This window comes from Anoplopoma fimbria, chromosome 11, assembly GCF_027596085.1.
Source record: "Anoplopoma fimbria isolate UVic2021 breed Golden Eagle Sablefish chromosome 11, Afim_UVic_2022, whole genome shotgun sequence".
Classification (NCBI taxonomy): domain Eukaryota; kingdom Metazoa; phylum Chordata; class Actinopteri; order Perciformes; family Anoplopomatidae; genus Anoplopoma; species Anoplopoma fimbria.
In genome coordinates, this window is record NC_072459.1 from 19,076,384 (window position 1) to 19,091,442 (window position 15,059).

Genomic DNA, 15,059 nt, shown 5'->3' on the forward strand with positions numbered 1-15,059 from the left:
AGATCCAAAGCATGTGGGGAGTCCACACTATGTCTTTCTGTTTGGACCTAATGTTGTGTTGGCAGGTTCTACAGACAAAAAACACTCTGCCCAACGCCCTAAAGCATTAAGACGTAGACTCCACCAATAAGTGTGTGTGTGCAATCTGAAAGCAGTTTTCCCTGCTTTAAAAAAGCCCCAAACTTAAGCATTTATTTATTGAAAAAAAAATATTTATATATAAAGATAATTCACATGCACTTTCATGCAGGAATTCAGACACACACACACACAGTGACTTTTTATTAAACTGTCAACAGAAGCCATGGTGACAGTGATGGATGGGGGTGGGAGTGGAATGACCTTTCCACCAATGAGGAGCTGGCTGTGTGACCTTTGGACCAATCACAGCACTTCCAGGTCAAATGTGACCGGAGGGCGAGCGCCAGGACAATCCATGTCCATCTGGGAATGAATGGATGGAGGAGAAAATGGAGAGAGGGAACTTCTGCAGCTATGACGAAAACGGGGGTCTGTAAACTATCAACGGTCAGCTCACAGGGGACTCCTTCTGACACTGCAAACTAAAAATTCTAGAATCAGTCTCTATAAAGACAAGTCAGAACAGTTAAGACTATCACATTAATGAAGAAGAGCTCCTGGCTAAAATACAGGCAATACAACCAAGTATTATTCAAAGTGATCCTTTGAATAAAATTCAAAAACGTAGCAGCCATAAGTGTAATACATATCAAAATGATTCAACCTCGTTCGTTACAGTTAATAGTTGCATTAATGAAGCTTTTAACTAACTGTAAAACGTCAACTTCAACCAGCTTAATGTCTTAATATAAACACCGTTAGCATTTCTCAGCTCATTGTTTTGGTTGTGTGGCCCTCCACTTAAAGCTCTTCGCTTCACTGTCATTGTGATCGTCTCCAGCAGCATCAGGCTGTTGTTTATCCTCAGGAGTTGGTGGAGACCAAAATAGAGCTGAAAGTGTGACGGTGAATATTGAGATTTTATTTGATTATGATTGACTAGGTGGCTAAAGGCTATAGCTTGTAGGCCTTCAGAAAGTCTAACCTTGGGAGCAGGGACATTTAGGGGAAGGAACGATTTACTTCAAGCACTCGAAGAGCACAAACGATACACGGATTCTAGCATTTCAGTACCCATATCTGTAAAAAAAAAAAAGCTATTTGATGGCCAACACACAATAGCTAATGGCTAATAGCAAGCTAACTGTACTAACAGCGTAAGCAGCGCTGACAACGGCAACAGTGCTGACAGAGCTAACAGTATTAACATTGGCCACTGTGGGTTGTGGGACAATGTTATCAAAAGAAAACGCTGTATGGCGCCGTGCAGTGTGGCGGCGATTAGCTAGTCAGTGTTACACACAAGCAGCCACCATTAACATGATGGGTATCGACTGAAGGGCGTGGATTCGGTATCACTTTAAGGGTACCTGTATTGGTACTGGTATCGCTATTTTATTAAAAAAAACACTCTGCCCTTCTTGCGGCTGGCACTGAGTCATCTTAACTGCCAGCATTTGATGCCCCTGAGCAAGGCAATTCAACCCCAAACTGCTCAAAAGTGACCAGCTGTGGACCCCTGAACATATGTAGATGTGTGACAAACAAAAAGTTTGACTTAACTGTGTGTGAGTGTGTGTGTGTGTGTGTGTGTGTGTGTGTGTGTGTGTGTGTGTGTGTGTGTGTGTGTGTGTGTGTGTGTGTGTGTTGGTGGGAGAGTTAGCTTGGACACACAGCCATGTGTTAAACATTACAACCAATCAGGGGTGATACGCACACACACACACACACACACACACACACACACACACACACAGATTGAGTAGGCAAATCACGGCACGTGGATTGCAGCACGGTCAAAGTGATGGATAGATGCCGGGACTACTTCCCTGCTTCCCATTCCACACCAGGCATATGGAAATTGCACACACACACACACACACACACACACACACACACACACACACACACACACACACACACACACACACACACACACACACACACACACACACACACACACACAGGTCTGTTTATTTACAGCTAGTGTCAGGCGTTTGAGATTGATTATAAATGAACACTGGCTCATGATTAGCTTGAACATGATGATGTGTGTGTGTGTGTGTGATATATGCCTCTAAAGTAGTTGTACGTTAATGATGGGCTATACATTTATGCTGGGAATAATGACTTACTGTGTGTGTGCGTGTGTGTGTGTGTGTGTGTGTGTGTGTGTGTGTGTGTGTGTAATATGACACAAGAAGAGATGCAGACCTCAGCCTTTAACAAGTGGTTGCAATTAGCTGTGTTTTGCTCATAAATTACACACTCTCTCAAACACACACACACACGCACACACGTACAGGCGCACAAATGGCAGAAGTCAATCAGTTTGCCACACACACACGTGCACACACACACACAACAAATTGACAAATTTGTCAATCACAGTGTCAGGAGCCGCTATCATATCATCATCATCATCATCATCATCATCATCATCATCATCATCATCATCATTGGGACCTGCTCAGGTTACTGTTTGTTTCTGTGGAGTTAGTTTATAATATTGTTATGCATAAAAATAAGTTATTAATTTTTAACTTTGTTAGGAAAGGCCCAGTGTAAATAAAGTTATCTTCATTACATCATCATCATCATCATCATCATTATCATCATCCTACATGTTGCATGCTGAGTACAGGTGGATGAATCATGCTGCCCTGCATAGTAACGCCTGTGTTCATGTAAAATAATGACAAACTACAAAACCCTGTAGATGAGCAGCAGCTGTTAAAGGAGTAGTTCAACATTTCGGGAAAAGATCCATATTACTCTCCCGTGTTAAGTCGAAATGTGTAATAATCTGTAGTTGGAAATCATCCCCATTAAATATTTCTTACAGTTTGAGGGATTCAAAAATGTCAGTGGCAAGCAGTTTTAAGAACTTACAAATTAAAGTATGCAACATGAAGTATGGTCGGTGAGCACAAATTATGGTTTTGGCCTTTGCACAGACCACAGACTGTATATAAAAAGTTTACGTAGTCGATGCGACGTCACCCATTGGTTTGTGGACTGAAGTTATGAAGCCTTGAGTTTGGCAATTTTGCCGTCGCCATCTTGGATTACGGCCGTATCGCATCTGATGAACCGAAGTTACCATATTTGGAATGCGGAGGAATGACGTAGAGACATCGTATACGACCTGTCAATAACAGTAGGCCCGCCCTAAAGCATATTCTGCTTTATGGTCTATTTCACTCTAAATGGACCATAATTTACTAAATGAACATCATGTTGTATTGAAGACTTGAAACTAGAGATTGAGACCATAAACTATTGTTTACAATGTTAACTGAGGTAATAAATAAACCTTTCTTATAGACATCCATTTATTCTGACTTTTGTTTTGCAACCAGAGGAGTCGACCCCTGCTGGTCAGTAGAGAGAATACAAGTTTTAAGAAACTTCCTCATTGACTTGACTCAGCAGAACCGGAGGTATCCGCCTGGATCCCATGAGAAAAGGATTCCTCTATAGTGTTAGCAGGTTTTTAGAACTGCCCCCGTTAATAGCGGCACACACTTGTCCCACTGGGATTGTGCACCTTAGTTTAAGATGCTGGAATACATTCAGTCGTGCTGCTGCTTTTAGCTGCCACGGGCTTTAGACAAACGTGTGCCTTGTCGTAGGCACACGTTTTACAAAATAGTTGCATCAACAACTTTGGTACATGTTGCAAATTCATGGGTCACATGGGTCAGATGGATCAAACCAAAAAGTTTCTTAATCCAGGAGACCGATGTTTGTGTCCCGTGGAAAACGAGAAGTCAACGATGATTTGTTTGGCATGTCACTTCCGTAATCATTTTAAACCAAACCATGATCTTTTCCTAAAGCTTATTAAGTCGTTTTGTAGTTTCCTGGGATGACTGAAGTTTATTTTGAAGAGACTTTATGCGACAGGCGGTGCTGAACTTTTGTAGGAAAACGCACAAACAAATGAGGAGTAAATTTGTTTTTTATTTTACCGTTGAATGAGGATACTTTGGTGGTTGTTCTCATCTCAGCATAAACCTCACTGTCACAAAGAGAGGAAGGCACTTCTTTCAGAATAAAAAGGCAATATGGAGGTGAAATAAAATTAAAGAAACAGTTTGATGTTTAATTTTCCTCTCTGCTAGTCTGTACTGAACAACAGTGCCACACACACACACACACACACACACACACCAGACTCAACTGTGAGGCGGTGCTCCCACACACTCATCCAGCTGCCATCACATGTCAGTCAAAGTCTGCCATGACCAATCACAGAGGCCTGTCACTCCCCCCTCCCCCCTTTGTCCTGGACACCCTTTGGCCACTTTAGACAAGCAGAACTGACAGCCTTTCAGACAAGCGTTTGTGTGTTTGTGTGTGTGTGTGTGTGTGTGTGTGTGTGTGTGTGTGTGTGTGTGTGTGTGTGTGTGTGTGTGTGTGTGTGTGTGTGTGTGTGTGTGTGTGTGTGTCCGTGCGCGTGACAGAGTGGTCACCATTGGATCAAAGCTTACCAAAGCGCTGCGGTTGTCTCGACAACACATAGCAACAATGTGGTTACACCATTGCATTGATTCATTTTACCAGTTTTCCCATAAAACCACTCCCCCTGCCTTAAGGTGCACACACACACACACACACACACACACACACACACACACACACACACACACACACACACACACACACACACACACACACACACACACACACACACACACACACACACACACACACACAAAGAGACATTATCTTACTGGCTCTTTCTCAGTTCTTTTTTTTTGCATCCAGAGAGTTTAGACAGTGGTTTATGAGGTACACGCCTCCATGTTGGAAGAACCAAACTTTGAGAATGTAACAATCCCTTTTCATTACAGTCTGCCTTTTGTCACGTTGGTCAGATGAAGTCAAGAATGGTGGAGAATGAAGTGTCAGAGGAGGCCGAGGTGTTCTGACTGACCAGTCCAGAGTGACATCATCAGGGTTATTTTGTTCAACTTTAGTAGACTCGTTCAGAGTGGAGGATATTGAATAGATTAACTGTTTCACATTTACTAGTACTCCATATTACCCCTATAATAATCAGTTCTTATAATTGTCGTCATAGTTTATTTGTCGGGCCCTAATGCTCACTGAGAACCAGAACTGTAAATGAGTTAGCCTATAGAGAGTGATCATAATATTTCTCTATGCCCGGATAATGAATAGCACCCAAAAATAGAATAAAACATCATGTCTTATACAATGAATATATATAACGTATAACATGATAGATATTATGCACACTGATATTCCTCAAGAAATAATGCCACAATAATAAGGTAATCACCTAAATTGCATAAGGTAGCTTTTTGGTGTTCTCAATAGGGAACGATTTCTAACAAGCCATGAATCTTACTCAGTTGATTGTTACATTAAAACTATAATTTTTTGGTAAGTTTTCTGAAATGTTATCTTAATATCTTATCAAATATCTGCTAATTTGCATACATTTTCAGAAGAGAAACCTGAACATTGGATAAAGACAGGTTTAAAATTATTGCTTCATGTTTTTTGTCATATTAGACTCAAAGGTTTTTACTGAGGGGATTTTAAATATCTCTTAGAATCACTTCATGAATCAAAAAATACTGTCAACAGCCATGAAAAAATCTGAATTTGTTATATTTGGGGGACTATAATGTACTAAAAATCAGGTGATGTATGATATATGAACAAAGCCCACTGAATAAACCTTCAGAATATAGATAGTAATGAAACTGTAAAGTTTGGTGTATGTAAGTGATACTGAAGTGAAGCTTTCTGGATCAGAGTCTGAGAAAAAAACTAATTTAGAGAAAACGGCCTTTAAAGATGTGTTTTGTTAAATTACATACATTTTGAGACACTACAGGTGAATAGGGTAAAAAAATAAATAACAAATAGATATCACCATGAAAAGCTTGATTACGTACATTACGATATAAATTTGTTCTGACGTTTGATGTTTAAATTTGCTAATGAGGCATTAACTAATGGTAACTTTTGACAAATTCATTAGAAATCTACAGACACAAATAGACAAAGTAGTAAATATTACACATTATTGTGTATTTTGGATGTTTTCTTTCAACTAGTCTAGGAGCAGACATGTTATAGAAGCAAAATAGCTCCAAATCTCTAAATTGGTGAATGTTTTTGCCTGTAGTGTTTCACCTTAATCTTTAAATTTAAACTTGTAGCAAAGCCAAAAGAGTTGTGTTTGTCATAGTCATAGTTTCTCTTTATACGTGAGCTTCATGCCTGAAACATAAACCAATAGAATAAATCATTGGATCAATGAACCCAATGCAGTTTGGTTTTCAGAACCCATCACCCAGCAGAAACAGCATTTTTGCTATTTTGTTGAACAAGAAAAATCCAAGCGGGAGAAACAGTTATCACTATGTATTGTCATCTAGAATATCAACTTATGAATATATAAATATATATAATAAAAGTACGCTTTCTGTGAAGATGAACCCTCCAATGAAGACAGAGTTACCCAACCTGAGGGCAAAAAATCAGGGTAAACAGGTTTACTTTGTAAAATCATTATATCAGCCTACTATAACATTTGTACTGTGGTCCTGTGCTTTATTTACAGATCATAAAATAGAAACCCTGCAGTGTATGTCTAGTACAACAGTTCTTGTGACGTGCACAGACAGAGAATAGTGACTCTATGGCTGTAGACTGGCTTTCTGCTCCACCCAGTGTTCAGAAGGAGGTGGTGCATAAATGACACAGTCGCTACACCATTACTGTAGTTTTTACAATTGGTAAGTGTTTCTGTTAGAGACAAATGTTGTCAGTGTTCTGGCTCAAGAGTTTATCCTGAGGTGTGTAAATATCAAGTGTTCTGGGTTGCATTAATGCATTTTGGATGTGAGATTAACTGTTGTGCTGAGCTGCATGCTGGGAAAGAGAAAGTTTTGAAAACGTGAACTCAATATAGAAAATCTACAGAAACACTTTGTCACTCTTTAACGATGACATGAAAAATACTCATGTAGAAGTACAACAGTTCTAGTCGACCCTGCATTTTTATTTATTTTTATTCCTTTGAAGATGCAGATGTATCAGAATGCTGCACATTTAATTGTAATGTACAGTCACTTTGGGTTTTGAAAATATATGCAAAATGAATTGTAAATACACAGATGTGTGGGCTGAGTTTAAATTATATTAGTGTATCAGCTGAATAATCATTGATCAAACAGTAAATAGATCATTTTACAAGCAATAAAGAGGTTTAATAAAGCAATTTAACTAATTAAACTACAGGAACTGCAATGGTAAGAAATGTGACTTTAATTTGCAAGCAAACTAAAATATATATATATATATATATATATATATATATATATATATATATATATATATATATATATATATATATATATATATATTAGTTTGCTTGCAAATTAAAGTCACACATTTTATATATATATATATATATATATATATATAAACGTTGCTCAGGTTATAAAGGCTGAAGCAACGGAACAACACAGAGAAGAAACCTCAGAATGTCCAAACCTGAAAGAAATATTTAACATCTAAAAATTCACACTCGCTGAACAGTATCCATGACTGTAGTTCTTTGTTTCCAACACTGGCCATGATTTTTGAATTTAGAGTTAGGGAATAAAAACATCAGGTGGAGCTCTCTGGCCCCGCCTTCCCTCTCCTCTGTTTTTGCTAACTTGTCTCTACGTGTTTACCTTCACACCGGGAAGAATGACTTTTCTGTCGCTGTAATTGCAGCATTCGTGTTTTTGCTGCTGGCTGGTTTTGTGTTTCTCCAATCAGAGCTCTGAGATCCTGTATGGAACCCCGTTTGTTTTTTCAGGCACAGGGGCATCATTTGTAATATGTGTGTGTGTGTGTGTGTGTGTGTGTGTGTGTGTCTGTGTCTGCTAAATTACTGTAATGTAATGTAATGTAATGTGTGTGTGTGACCCATTTTCTGCTGTCTCATGGGTCTAAAATGTCCCACCGAGTACAGCAGATCCTAAAGAATGATACGCCTATTTAAAGGCCTCATACATACGGTTAGAATTACACTAGATGTGCAGGTCAAAGGTTGAGTGTAAGATCAAGTTTAAAGACGTAAAGCCAGAGGGTTAGGGTTATACTAGGGTTTTATGATAAATAATAAATTCAGGGGGAAAATCCTGTCTACAGTGTGGAGTTGTGTACATTTTGAAGCCATGGAGGGACGTGTGTGTGTGTGTGTGTGTGTGTGTGTGTGTGTGTGTGTGTGTGTGTGTGTGTGTGTGTGTGTGTGTGTGTGTGTGTGTGTGTGTGTGTGTGTGTGTGTGTGTGTGTGTGCAGTGTGTGTGTGTGTGCAGGGTGGGATGGCGTTTAAATAGTGAGTGATTCATCTTGTAGATGGCCAGATGGTGGCATGAGAGGCCCCTCGGTTCGCTCCAGCAGACCTGGCTTATATTTATTTAGTTTTTATATTTATTTGGGAAGGCGGCGCGAGGCCCAGCGGTGTAAAGGCCATGTGTTGTGTTTCTCTTTTCACCGCTGAATGAGAAATGACGGGAGTCCGGTGATGAGGCCCGTGTCCGGCCCGCTGGGCTGTAAGAGTGAACAAACACCAGGTAGAATCTGGTCTAGACCAGATCCAGTCCGACACCAAAAGGGAGTCATCCATGGGGGTTTGTGAAAGAGATTTACAGTACAGGATACGTCTGTTCAACCTTCCTGGAAGTCACTGGAGTTCAAAGTTTTGTTGGGAAAATCGCTAGGTGTTTTTTAGTTATATGAACGTTTTCAAAGACATTCCAAAGATTTACAGATGTATTACGGAGAAATAGGGTAAACAATTTAACTAATAGATATCACCATTAAACTTCACCCGTTGATGACTTACATTTGTGTATAAAAACTGTTCTGGAAACTTTTAAATAAGCATATGGGGCATTCTCTTATGAAATACATACATCTCCAGAACATTAATCTATACATTGGATTAAGCAGGTTCAGATCTTGTTTTATTTTGTTGATTTACTAAAGTCAAGGTCAAAGGTTTCTACAGACAACATTTTGAATATCTCTTGAATCAGAAAATACTGTTAACAGCCACAAAAAAATATATTTGTCTGCCACGTTTTTAAGAGTAAAATGTTGTATAAATGAGGCTCGGAAAGTTTGGTGTATATAAGTGCTACTGAAGTGGAGATTTCTGGCTCAGAGTCTGGGAAGAAATAGCTTTTAAAGATATGTTTTGTAAAATTACAGACATTTTGAGGACAGTTGAATAGGGTAAAAAAAATATTATGAAACTTCACCAGTTGATTACTGACATTAAGACAATCATTTTTCGTATTTTCTGAGGTTTTCTGAGGTATTATGTTTAAATATGTAGGTGAGGCATTATCTAATGGTAAATTTTGATGAATTTAGGAAAAATCTACAGACGTAAATACAAAGTAGTAAAATACACACCTACATTTGTACAGTAGGCTGTTTTTTCCAGTAGCCTAAGAGATGTTATGGAATAACAATAACCTAAAATTTCAAATCTGACCAGTGCATGAAAAACACAGTCTCCCCTTTAGAAGTTTTGAAGGTCTCTACATGTTTTTAGAGGTTCTAGCTTAGCTTAGCACAAAGATGGAAGTTTATGGGACCAGGAAGAGCTGCCAAGCAACCAATGGAGACTTCGGGGTAGTTACTGGTCCCAGCAAAGAAACAGGCTGCCCATAAAAAACGGTGAATCAGCGTTTTTAGAACAAACAAGAAATAACGATTTAATTGGTGAGCTTTGATGCTGTTAAGCCAGTACCAGACTAGCTGTTTACCCTCCTTTCCTGTCTTTATGCTAAGCTAAGCATACTAAGCAACTGTCCGATGGCTCCAGCTACTTATTTACCCTAGAAACATAAGAGAGACATCAATCTTCTCATCTCACTCTCTGTAAAAAGGTAATAAAGCTATTCCTTTAAGGTTTTTACACTTCTGGGGGTCTCTAGGGGTTTTCACATTTGTCGGGGGTGTATGAGTCTCTCTGGAGATCTCTGGAGGGTTGTGGAGGCCGCGGCCGCCGGCTGTTGTTGGCATTGACCCTCCTGCTGTCACTCGACTCCTCATGGTGTCCCGGCTTGGCGGTTTGGAGGTGCTAATTAATTTTTAGAGCCAGGCGTCCAGCTGGAGCCCGCTGTAGAAAAATAACACAATTACATTTCCATCATCACATTAAAGGTGACGGTTTGCAGGCTCAACGTTTTTGCCATGCAGAGACAAGTCTATTAATGGAAAGCTAAAACGTCTACGTAAAGTTACACCACCGGGTCAGTAATAAAGCTTATGTCATAATACCAGACATCATACAACACCAGGGAAACAGAGAGAGGACAATCCCTCACAAGAGTTCCTGCAGCTCCATCAGCCCTGGCACCACACGGGCCAGCAAGCTTAGTCATACAGAGATCCTTTTTGTGTTACTAAGGATGAAAAAAATGTCAATGGAAAGTCAATTAGGAGCCTTATTTGTGCTGGACACAAAAAGACATGCATCCACGTGACCAAGCAACAGTGAGAGCGATTGATGCACTTTGTGTTATCCAAAACGACGACTATTGGTGTGTGGAACGTCAGTGGGTCCAACAAACAGGACTTTCAACTAGAAACCAAGTTGTGGTTTTGTTGCCTAAACCAAACTGTTTGTGGCAGTTTTGCTAAACTTTACTCTTCTTGGTTGAACTAAACCTATCTGTACATAGTTATTCTAAGCCCGACCATGATGTTTTTCCTATACCTAACTATGTGTTTTTTGTGCCTAAACCTAACTTTCATTTTTAACGTAATGTCCTCCGGGAAGAAAAAGATGTTCTGAGTGACAAGAAAAAACCCTGCACAATTCATGTCCCTGTACATTAAACCAATAGATTGCATTCCATATTTCACAAACTGCTGCAATACTGCTGAATGTAGGCATAGCAGCGGCTTCATTTAGGTAGATGCTTACCGACATCTCTATTCCCTTGGCAACATACTATGTCTGAATGCATGGTGGAACCAACTGTTATTGAACCTCCATCAAACTACCGGTAAGACAGCCAGCAAATAAATCCTGAAATCTACAGATTTACATCTTTAAAAAGTACCCATGGGCAACGAGGCAAATTTGACAATATAGAATGAAATAGCTTTTAATGTTGTGGTTTATAGGGAATTAAATATATAGGCTAAATGAATACCTATCAAAGAAGAAAAATAACTTTTGGTAGTTCAAAGGTTGAGTCTGTAAAGATTGTTTTTTTTCTTGGATATTTTACCCCCATTTTTACATAAAATCAAAGTGCAGCCAGTAAACAGTGAGGTAATTCAATAACTTTGTTTATACTCCAGAAAATAATGACTGGCAATACTCCTCTCTCTCTCTCTTTCTTTCATGTAAGTGCCTGGTCTCTTTACCATTTTCATCCCTCCCACTTATCTCTCTCTCTCTTCCTTCGTGGACCTCTCTCTCCCCTTCTCTAGCTCAGCCCACATTCGGTGACATCACACATACTCTACCCAATCACCTTGGGGGGCAATTTGTCACTGTCAAAGCCCTGGCCAATCAGCTGCTGTTTGCTAACCCCACCCCCAAGCCAATGGCAGTGCTTGTTGCTCTGATGGTGCATATATAAACCAGGCCAGCAGTGAAACAGGACACATCAGGGCCGAGAGGAAGCATCACTGTTCGCTCTATAATGCCCGCCCATGATATTTGATTGACAGGGGTGGGCGGGGCGAGAGGAAGATGAAGTGGAGGCAGAGGAAGAGAGAATGGAAAAGTACATTTATTTAGCAACTCATTTCATTCTGTGTGCTGTGGTTATGCCTTCTCAATGAGAAAACTTAACCAAATGACCCCCTCCCTCCACACACACACACACACACACACACACACACACAGACACACAAATTAAACGCCAAATCAAACATGGTGAGTCGTTTTAAATACGACACGCCGGCTGACCCATAGAAAGCCCCCTCTGTGTTCTTACACCTGATCTGATGAAAGCCAGACCATCTAAGAGATGATGATGATGATGATGATGATGGACCTATTTCTTTCTGTTGAGTCAGCACCAATTCAAAATCCAATCATTTCCCTACAGCCCTACCCCACAATTTTTTTTCCTGAGCATTTTTTTTCCATTTTTCTGCAGGACTCAGCGTCATCTGTTACAAAATTTGCTCTATGGAGTGAGGCAGTACAACCTGAGACAGACCCCAAATTAAAGAGCCAGTGTGAAGCATTTAGGGGGATATATTGGCAGGATTTGAACATTATGGTATATGTATGTTTTTCTTTAGAGTATCATAAGAATCATTGTGTCTTTGTTCATCTCTACATAGGGAGTGGGTCCTCTTCACAGAGTCCGCAATGTTGGACTGCCAAGTTTCTACAGTAGCCCAGAACAGACAAACCAAACACTGGCTACACTGGAGTACCAAACCACATGGTGAAACATTTTTCAGAATGCTATTCAGCAGGCCTACATATAAATAATGTAAGACACTTTTTTTTGGATAAAAACGGCCCTTTAATGTCAAAGTGAGAACACTAAATACATGGTTGCAGAAGTTTTCACGGGAAAAAGGATGGCTTCAAGACAACATGTTAATGGCCTAGGGGCTTTCCCTAATTCTCAATACAGTCTGTAACTTCACCAGCCCATCTTACCATAAAACTCACACACACAGATAAATAAATGATGATGCATTATGTTATATATTTCTATACAGCAGCAATCCATGTTCACAGCTTTAATTCGGGAAATTACCTTCATTGGTTCTGTTATCGAGTCAAAACACAGACGCCCAACGTGGGGCTCGAACCCACGACCCTGAGATTAAGAGTCTCATGCTCTACCGACTGAGCTAGCCGGGCGGTGAACATTGCCCTCTGGTTTGAGTTTCAAAACTTTCATTCATGTTTTCACAGAATACTTTTTATAAAACAAAAAGTAGAAATATAGAGCACTGTAAAATACAGTGCAGAAAACAAAAAGTAGAAATAATTGAGCACTGTAAAATACAGTGCAAATGTATTGCAATATATGCAGAAAAAGTGCTACACTCTCACTTTACCTAATCCACCATACCATAATTATAACACAAACATGTAAATGATTGAAAGACTGAATTTTTATATTTCTATATGCAGCAAGTCCCTGTTTCTGCTTTACTTCGGATATGGATGAATATGGCTTCTGTTGCGAATGCTTCCCTGTCAAAAATTTGACGCCCAACGTGGGGCTCGAACCCACGACCCTGAGATTAAGAGTCTCATGCTCTACCGACTGAGCTAGCCGGGCGGTAAACACTGCCCTCTGGTGGTTGTGATTGATGGGTGTAGTACGGTAACGATGCAGTGTACCTTCTAGTTCTATAAAACACCTATCAGATGCTAGAAAAGCAAGCGTATTAATGAGTGTTGAACGTCTAAATTGAGTTTGAAAACTTTGCTCCACTCATGTTTTCACAGAATACTTTTTATAAAACAAAAAGTAGAAATATAATATAATGAAACAAAAAAACAAGTATTATAAATAAGCAATATAAAACAGTAGAAAATCAACAATAACTGAAATATTATATTTACAGACAGAAAAAACTATTAAAGCTATAATTGCGCAGTGTATTGAATTGCACATATGTCATGTGGCCTGCAGGGAGCAGAGCTGGTTGTGCAGCCCGACAGCAGCAGGAAGGAAGGTACCTCTCCTTCACACACCGGGGGTGAAGCAGCCGGTGGCTGAAGGAGCTGCACAGAGCTGCCAGAGTGTCCCGCATGGGGTGGGAGGTGTTGTTCATCAGGGATGATAGCTTTGCCATCATCCTCCTGTCTCCCACCACCTCCACCGTATCCAGTGGACACCCCAACACACTGCTGGCCTTCCTGACAGGAGGATGATGGCAAACCTCACCAACCGTCCACAGTATGTGAGGATAAGGGAGTGTGAGTCAGATCTGGTGTCCTGCTGCAGGACACTTTACCTAATCCACCATACCATAATTATCTAACACAAACATGTAAATGAATGAAAGACTGAATGTTTTTATTTTCATATGCAGCCAGTCCCTGTTTTACTTCGGATATGGATGAATATGGCTTCTGTTGCGAATGCTTCCCTGTCAAAAATTTGACGCCCAACGTGGGGCTCGAACCCACGACCCTGAGATTAAGAGTCTCATGCTCTACCGACTGAGCTAGCCGGGCGATGGCTAACACCATATGGTGGTGGCAATTTATACTTGTAGTGTAACTAGATTTAGGTGTTTAATCAATTTGTTTTCGTTTTTGTGATTCCTTGCCAAACGTAGGTTTTGCTTTATTGCAGGAATATGATACCGGTGTAACCGTGGTTTGATAAACTGAAAAAAGAATAATAATAATTTTAAAAAAAATAATAAGTGCAGTAAATTGTATTTCTGTATATTAACAATTTATAAATCAGCAACATAATAATTATTTACCGATTTCAAAGTCAAGGTAAGCTTTCAAGTTGTCCCATGTGTCCCTGTCAGCCTAGTTGGTGCTGCGGGTGAAGCAGAGGAGGATGCTGACGACAGGTCCTGGTTGTGGTGCCACAGAAGATGACACAGGGACAGAGCTGGAAGGATACTTGTGCACAGAAATGAAAAAGAAATGTTATAATGCAGAGTACAACACCATCATGGCTTCACATCATAAATTGACATAACAAAATACATAGTATAACTCAGCAAGGCATATGAATAACATTTGTAAATCAGCAATTCCAACAAATCTCACTCATAATATTATAAAGCAGGATGCCATCATAGCTTGTATAACAGAGTGTGTTCATTGCAGTCACATTAGTGGTTGGTAAACATGTTCAAGTTAAACCTTGTGTCACAACAGATACAGTAGCTGGACACAGCATACATGTCATTCATAATGCATGCTAAAGCTGCAAGAATATGCTTCTAGGTTTTACTGT

General features: G+C 39.8%; 3 non-coding genes across 3 annotated transcripts; all 3 read right to left on the reverse strand.

Annotated features, from left to right (window-relative positions):
- Positions 1-12,909: 12,909 nt before the first annotated feature.
- On the reverse strand, positions 12,910-12,982 carry trnak-cuu (transfer RNA lysine (anticodon CUU)). The gene has a single exon. It is a non-coding gene; the product is annotated as a tRNA-Lys (tRNA).
- A 354-nt stretch (positions 12,983-13,336) lies between these two features.
- On the reverse strand, positions 13,337-13,409 carry trnak-cuu (transfer RNA lysine (anticodon CUU)). The gene has a single exon. It is a non-coding gene; the product is annotated as a tRNA-Lys (tRNA).
- Positions 13,410-14,241: 832 nt separating this feature from the next.
- Positions 14,242-14,314, reverse strand: trnak-cuu (transfer RNA lysine (anticodon CUU)). Its single transcript has one exon. It is a non-coding gene; the product is annotated as a tRNA-Lys (tRNA).
- Positions 14,315-15,059: the final 745 nt, after the last annotated feature.